Raw genomic sequence first — 7,210 nt, forward strand, 5'->3', positions numbered from 1 at the left:
ATTTAAAAAAAAAATGATAATATTAATGAGGATATATGCTATATGTTATAAATTAAGAATAAAAATAATATATTAAAACCCTGCACAATGATCTCAATTAGAGTTTATTATATATTACCGGCTAATTTATAAAAATGACATTCAAATTTCAATTGGAATCTTGACTCCCTAAATATATTTGATCATTTAAAAATTTTTCTCTCTAACTTTTGTGGCTGGAAACAGCATAAAATTCTGTCCAAATTGGAACCCAATTCCTTATCTCTGCAAAAATCTCATAAAAGTTTTCAGATGTTCCATATTTGCAAATTTCAGACATAAACCCTTACTAGAAACAACCAATTGACTAAAACAAGAACAGTATTTTACTATTTGAATGTCTGAAATGGGGTTTTCTTTGGTGGGTTCATTTGGTTCTCATGTTTTGTTCAAGAATTCTTGTCACAAGCCTATAAAGTTTGAAACTTTAGTGGGAAAGAGAGGTTCATGTTAAATTTTTCAAAGTTTAATCTTGCCCAGGAAGAGCTTCTGCTTTGCTCTGTAAGAGTGAGGTGGTTGACTTTGAAGAGAGAACAAGCCTCTTGAGGTAAACCAGTTCTTAGTTTCTCTAAAGTTTCTAATTTTTCATATTCTTTCCTCTCAAGCTTCGACGTTTTGGAGTTTGTTATATGATAAGTGTTGATTCATAAGATTTGAATTGCCAGTTGCGCTGTAGAAGTGGAAGCTAACAGTTTATTGAACGATTGGAGAAGTCATATTGAGCTGTGTAAAAGATAAATATTGAAGCCGGACTATTTAATAAGAACGATTTGTTGATTTACGTTTGCCTTTGCGTTTGTAGTATTTAGTTTTGATCTGATTTACAAGACCTCAAAAGGATTGAATATGGCATGCTGTTGGAATTCGCATTTAGCATCTTGTTCCCTTTTGCTTTCTTAATGGGAGAGGAAAAAACCTCTTGAAGATTCATTTTGCTGGTTTTCCACATTTAGGTGCCATCTTTTGCCGTTGCTTTCTTGTTAGTCGATTTTACGAATATGTCGTGCATCACAGTGTCAATAACGGGGAGCTATTTCCTAAATTGGGTTTACTGTTTGAAAGGTCAGAAAAGAGATAGAACAATGCTATGAACTCATACACCGACTAGGGAGGGGAGTTTTGTGACTTGGGTTCTTCAAGGATGGGACCTGATCATCCACATCATGTGCAAGCTCTGGAGTTGAGTAGAGAGGCAAGATATCTCATATTATCATTTTCTCAATTTACTTTCAAATCAATATTTTGTTAATTGTATGTGTTGGGATGCATGGCGAACAACATAAGGTGCATTATTGAATAAAATTGTCCTGATGTCTGAGTATTTCCCCATTGCTTACTTTAATTTTTGACTGCCATTGTAGCCGAGCAGATTCTAACCTCCTGGACTGCACCACGTGGTCCGGGTTGGTCCTGGGCTCATGGATGCTGTGACCAAAGGTGCTATGCAAGCAGGAAGCCAGTTGGTGGACTTAAAATAGATAAAGAAGCAGGTGAATGGACAGCCTCTAAATTTCATCCCTACCTACCTTCAGAATCATACTGACTTGCAGGTAATATACTATTGCTGCAAATTTTACCGACATGTCTCACAGGTTTCTAAGTTGTATGTACTCAATAAAAAATGTAGGTTTTTCTCTGCAAGAAAGCATGGCATGGTGGATGCTGCAGTTAGAATAGTAGCTCCGTTAAACTGCAGTAGTCGCTCTCCCTGGCGGGATTGGTACACTAGATGAGATGTTTGAGATTCTAGCACTAATTCAGCTGGAAAGGATTGATCAAGCCTCCAGTTCCTTTTCTTTGTGATGAATTACGACTCGTTTATGGGAAGCTATTGGACTTTCTTGGTGATTGTGAAAATTGGGGTACTCTGGCAAGAAATGAGGTTGCATCTTTATGGAAGATCTGTGACAATAACTCGAAGCTTGTCCTACTCGGCAGAATTCTATGATCTCCCTTCTTTGTTTTTGAATATATGATTATGATATGTCATTTTTCCTTTTTCACTTTGACATTTCACCCTTTCATAATCTAAATCTCCACCACCATGCATGTGCTAATCCACTCATTATCTATTTTATTAATTACCGTAATTTATGTTATTAACCCTGCCGACTCTTTTAGGTAAACAATCTTAATGTGTAAACTATAAATTAGCTGAAATTTAACCGGAGTGTCCGGGTCAACTTGCGTACGCCTTGGTTAATCTTGTGATCCATTTTGAACATCTGACAAATCTAAATACCAAGTAATCATAAATATGATAAGTGGTCTCAATATGCGAACTCAAGAAATTAATCAGAAAAACAAATCTTCTTACTGCTAGACTAACCCCTTGGAGTTAAAGTACATTTAATTACACTTATCCATGATGAGTCCGTGAACCATCCCTATTTTATTTTGATTATCATTAAATAAAAGGATATGTTTGGTAAAATCTTTTTGATAATTTTAGTTTAAATATCATGTATTGAACAAGAACTTTTTTGTAATTATTGAGTAATCAACAATTCCATCGAATACGGTGCTATAACACAGACTAATGTGCACTAAATTATATATAAAAATAAGTGTGAAAAATGCATCTAGAAGGCCGAAAATTAATCATTCAGAACTTTCAAACCCAACATTCAACACGCAATCAATTTGGTTTCATAACGAACACAAATCCAACAAAGCATTTCATAATTCAAATCATACATTGTTTAAGTAAAGAAAACATAGCCTGAATCCTGGTCTCGCCTCTGCCTAACAGGCAACCGGTGCTCAGCCGCTCAGAGAGGTGTCGACGGAGGCTGGGGAAGGTGAACGGTTGCTGCCCATGATGGAAGACAAGTCCCCGGTAGCTGGAGTGGTTGTTTTGTGGATGAGGGAGAACCAAGGGAGCTGGAAGTTGAACGGTTGGCTGAAGACGAAGAGACGTCGACAGCCGATTCCCGCGGTGGTTCACGGCAGCGGATGGTGAAAGGCGATGAAAATGCTAGGGAACCCTGAGGAAAGGATGGTCCGCACTTGGGGAAGCTGAATCGACGTCGGAGAAGACAAACGACGCCGTAAACGAAGAATCGCGGCTAGAAGGTGGAACGTCGCGACAGAGCAAAACGATGATGTGAGACGTCGAGCGACAGCTCTCGACAATGGGAAGAAGAATCGACGCTTGGGAAGCTGAAACGTCGTCGAAGAAAACAAAAGTCGCTAGAAAAATGAAGAATCGTGGCGACGCAAATGGTGATGAATGGCAACCGGGCGGATCTTCAAGGGATGATGGAGGTAATGTCCGATCGGAGTTTTAGAAGAAGAGGTCGCCGGAGATGGTCGAAATCTAGTGGAGATGAGCAAGGGTTTGGGTCTTCGGTGGCTGCTTCTTTTTTACCACGGTTCACGTTCTTTTATGAAAATGTGGTAATCTTAGTCCCTATACATTTAAACAGTGACAAAATAAACCCCTTGAAAACATGACATTTTACCCCTTAATAAACATAAATGAGACAGAATCAACCCCAATCCATAAACCAAACCTAATATCAACTCACACCATTCCCAAATCATTCCAAACATGCAAAATTAGTACGAAAACATTAAAATGTGATTTTTCATCAATAATTCATAAATTCCAAATTATCTCAATATATATTCAATTAAATCATAACAAAGATATTAAATTACTTTAATGGAGTCATTTTTATGATTCTAACAACCATCAACTCTTGTCTCACTTCAACGCCAAGTTGTATCACTTCCTCCATTATTGGAACTCACAAATGATGTTTAAAAAACCGTCTCTTGCAATGGGTATGCGGGTTTCTTTGTGAGCGAGGGAGATAGAAAGTCCAGAGTCGGTCTTGAAGATCAAAAATTGAAGTCTGTTTATGGATGATAGAAAAATTGAAAGTCTCCATGAAGGGATTTGTGAGTACTAGAAGTGGTGTTGAGGTTGATCATGACATTTTGCCTTTAATATTTTATTTATTCACATTTATGTCATCTATTCAATTTTGTAGGCCCCATTAAACAAAAAATTTATCATTCTACAACAATTCTACTCACTTATCAGTGTGTTAAAGCAATGAATGCATTAACATAATCTTTTTGATATGTAAAAAAGATAGCAGATATCATTTCATGACAAACGTTCAAACAATTACTCACTTCTCTTTTTGGTACAAACAAAGTAAGCTCCAAACGACAAAAGATGAAACAAAAAAACAAAAATACTCTAGTAACATTTTCTTACAACACTGCCCGTTTGTCTTCGAGGCTATTCAAGAATTGGCAATACAAGTATCTCCATCTTCGGTTGACGAGTAGAGAACCGATAAAACTCAGAATCCCACATAAATCCAAGTGCCAGCTCACAAAGAACCAGTTCACTTCATCTTCATTACCATCTTTCCTCCTTTGTTCTGATTGTTGACTGTTGGAACCGTCACATACAATTTTAGGAAGTGGAGGTCCACAAAGTTGGTTTCCTGTAAAACAGGATGCATCAAAGCCACTTTGAGTGCTGAAGGAATTCTTCCGGTTAAGTTGTTGTTGGACAAGTTCAAGTGACTCAAAAAGGTCAAACTTGAAATACTTTGTGGGATTTCACCTGAAAGTTGATTTCTGGAGAAATCGATAGACTCTAAAGATCTCATATCGCCAATTTCTCCGGAATTCTTCCAGTAAAACCATTGTGTGATAGATTTAATGACTGTATTCTGAAAGATTTGTCACTTCCGAGGAATCTGTCCGAAGAAGTTATTTTTGAAAGGTCTATACGTCTCACGAACTTCAAAATTGTGTTGTATTCGACCATGTGACCTTTGTTCACAGTAGTTCACCCCCAGATAGTTGAAACATAAGTCGACTCAAAGTTTCATAACTCATCGCTTTCCTCATCAGCTCTTTGTCATCATAGCACTAAAGTTATTGATGCTCTTGGTATGGTTCCAAAGAAGTTGTTATCTGCAAGGTCTAAGATTTGCAAAGAACTGAGATCACAAAGTTCTTTTGGTAATGGCCAGAAAACTTTTTGATCTAAGGTTGAGAATCTTCATTCTTGAGAATCTTTCTCCAACCCAAGCCTTGAGATTTCCAACAAACTCATTTTCACCCAAATCAAGCGACACCATACCTGTACAATTTTTGAGTGACACAGGAATTGTCCAGAAAAGTTGTTTTTGCGAAGTGTTAATAGATGAAGAGAACTTAAATTCCCAATAGAAGCTGGAAACTGCCGAGTGAATCTATTGTTTGCTAAATTCAAGACTTTTAAGACTTCCAAATTCGCCAACAATCAGGTATAACTTCTGACAAAGAGTTGTTTTAAGGATGAGAATCTCCAGGCTCTTTGACTCATTCAACTTATGACACAAGAAATGGAAATGGTCCTGACAAAAATTGTTGGAAAGATCAAGCAGAGACAATTGGAAGGATATAAGAGCATTGAACCTGATAAATTATTTGAATTCAAGTCAAGGACTTCAAGTTGAGTTGACTCTATTAATTTGGAATCTGCCCTAGAGTTGGTTGTGAGAGAGATTTACAGAAATGAAAGGAATTTTGAATAAAAATGTTGGAATAGCATCTTTAATTCTTGAATCGATATGTCAAGAAATTCTAAATGCTTTTGTGAACGAAGCCACAGTGGAAATTGAGGCCCTAAATGACAAGAGCTCAATACTAGAGTCCTAAGTTAAAAGGAGGAACCCGTGATGACTGACTTGGAATATTAATGAATTTTCATTTGCATTAAATTCTAATATCTTGTTAGATTGGAAAAATGCATCTCAGAAACAGTTCCATTCAATTTGTTAGCCAATACCAAGATATTTTAACGACGATAGTTCTCCCCAAAGAGGATGGAATAGAACCTGAAATAGAATGTTAACAAAGAAAAGTATGTAACTTTTTAAATTGTCCAAGTCTATCAGTAAATTGACCAAAAACTTGACTTCCACTTAAATCCAAATCTCTATTCGTCTGAAACACATCTAGAAAAAATATCAAAGACATCAGATATTGGTGTGCTTAAATTGACAAATAGATACTGATTGACCTTAAGTTGCAAAGTCGTCCCATGATTTTGGGATTCCACCTTCAAATCCATTTGATGAGAGATGAAGCTCTTCTATAGATGTCAATTTCCTAGAATCCCTAACGTGCCTTTCAACCAATTATCATCAAGACGAAGTCCCTGGAGACGGCTAAGTCTGCAAAACCAATTGGGTATTGGAGAATTGAAATAATTTCCAGATAAACCAAGATATCTAAGGGAGGTCAAGTTTTGAAGCCATAAGGAATTGGACCTTCAAAATGATTATAACTCAGATCAAGGGTCTCAAGAAACGAAAAATTTACAATGGTAGTTGAGGAAAATGATGGATTCAACAATAACGCAATTTTAACACTACCACAGAAGGGAGTGTATTGATCACATGCAGCCATCAAGGATTCGCTAGATTTACACCACTCAAGTCAAGGTTTCAACAAAGAAAGACTAGTAACCACCCTAAATTGTCAACATCTAACGGCCCAAAGAATAGGTAACCACCCTAAATTGTCAACATCTAAACCAGAACCGAGGCAAGATCTGCAGATTAGAGAGGTTTCCAAGCTGGTGAGGAATTATCCTTGGAAGGAATTTAGTGAAAGATCAAGGTATCTTAAATTGTGCATATCACAAAGAAATTTAGGAATCTGACCAGAAAAAATTATTAACGCTCAAGTCCACGAGCGCAAAGTCTTTAAATCAAGCAAAGAGGGATTTACCTTGCCACCCAGCCGCCTTGACCAAGGAAATGATTCAAGTTCATCTTCAGAAACAGTTCATTAAATTCAACGAAGTTGGCAAGGTTAAGCTCAAGGACTTGGCCCGTCAAGTTGTCACAAAAAATGCCAGACCATGTACAGCAATCTGCATGACCAGAAGTCCAAGAGGCAAGCCGGTTGGAAGGATCTATCAGATCTTTCTTGAACCTTAAAAGAGCTTGTCTCTCACTTCAATGCAACCCCGGTAAGCTTCCTCCGCAGAACATTACGATTTTACAATGTGCCATACTATCTGTAATGTTTGGAACTAGAAGTTATCTAAAGTAAATAAGTATCTGGGTTACAATTTTTTCATACATCCAATTAACTTCAATGGTTCACATAATAGAAAATTCTGAAGTCTTCCACTAATAGTGTACTT

General features: G+C 37.1%; 1 pseudogene; it reads left to right on the plus strand.

The window, feature by feature from the left end:
- Positions 1-385: 385 nt before the first annotated feature.
- LOC116129836 lies at positions 386-2,015 on the plus strand (annotated as a pseudogene).
- The last annotated feature ends 5,195 nt before the right edge of the window (positions 2,016-7,210 follow it).

The sequence above is a fragment of the Pistacia vera genome, unplaced genomic scaffold, assembly GCF_008641045.1.
Source record: "Pistacia vera cultivar Batoury unplaced genomic scaffold, PisVer_v2 Contig214, whole genome shotgun sequence".
Classification (NCBI taxonomy): Eukaryota; Viridiplantae; Streptophyta; class Magnoliopsida; order Sapindales; family Anacardiaceae; genus Pistacia; species Pistacia vera.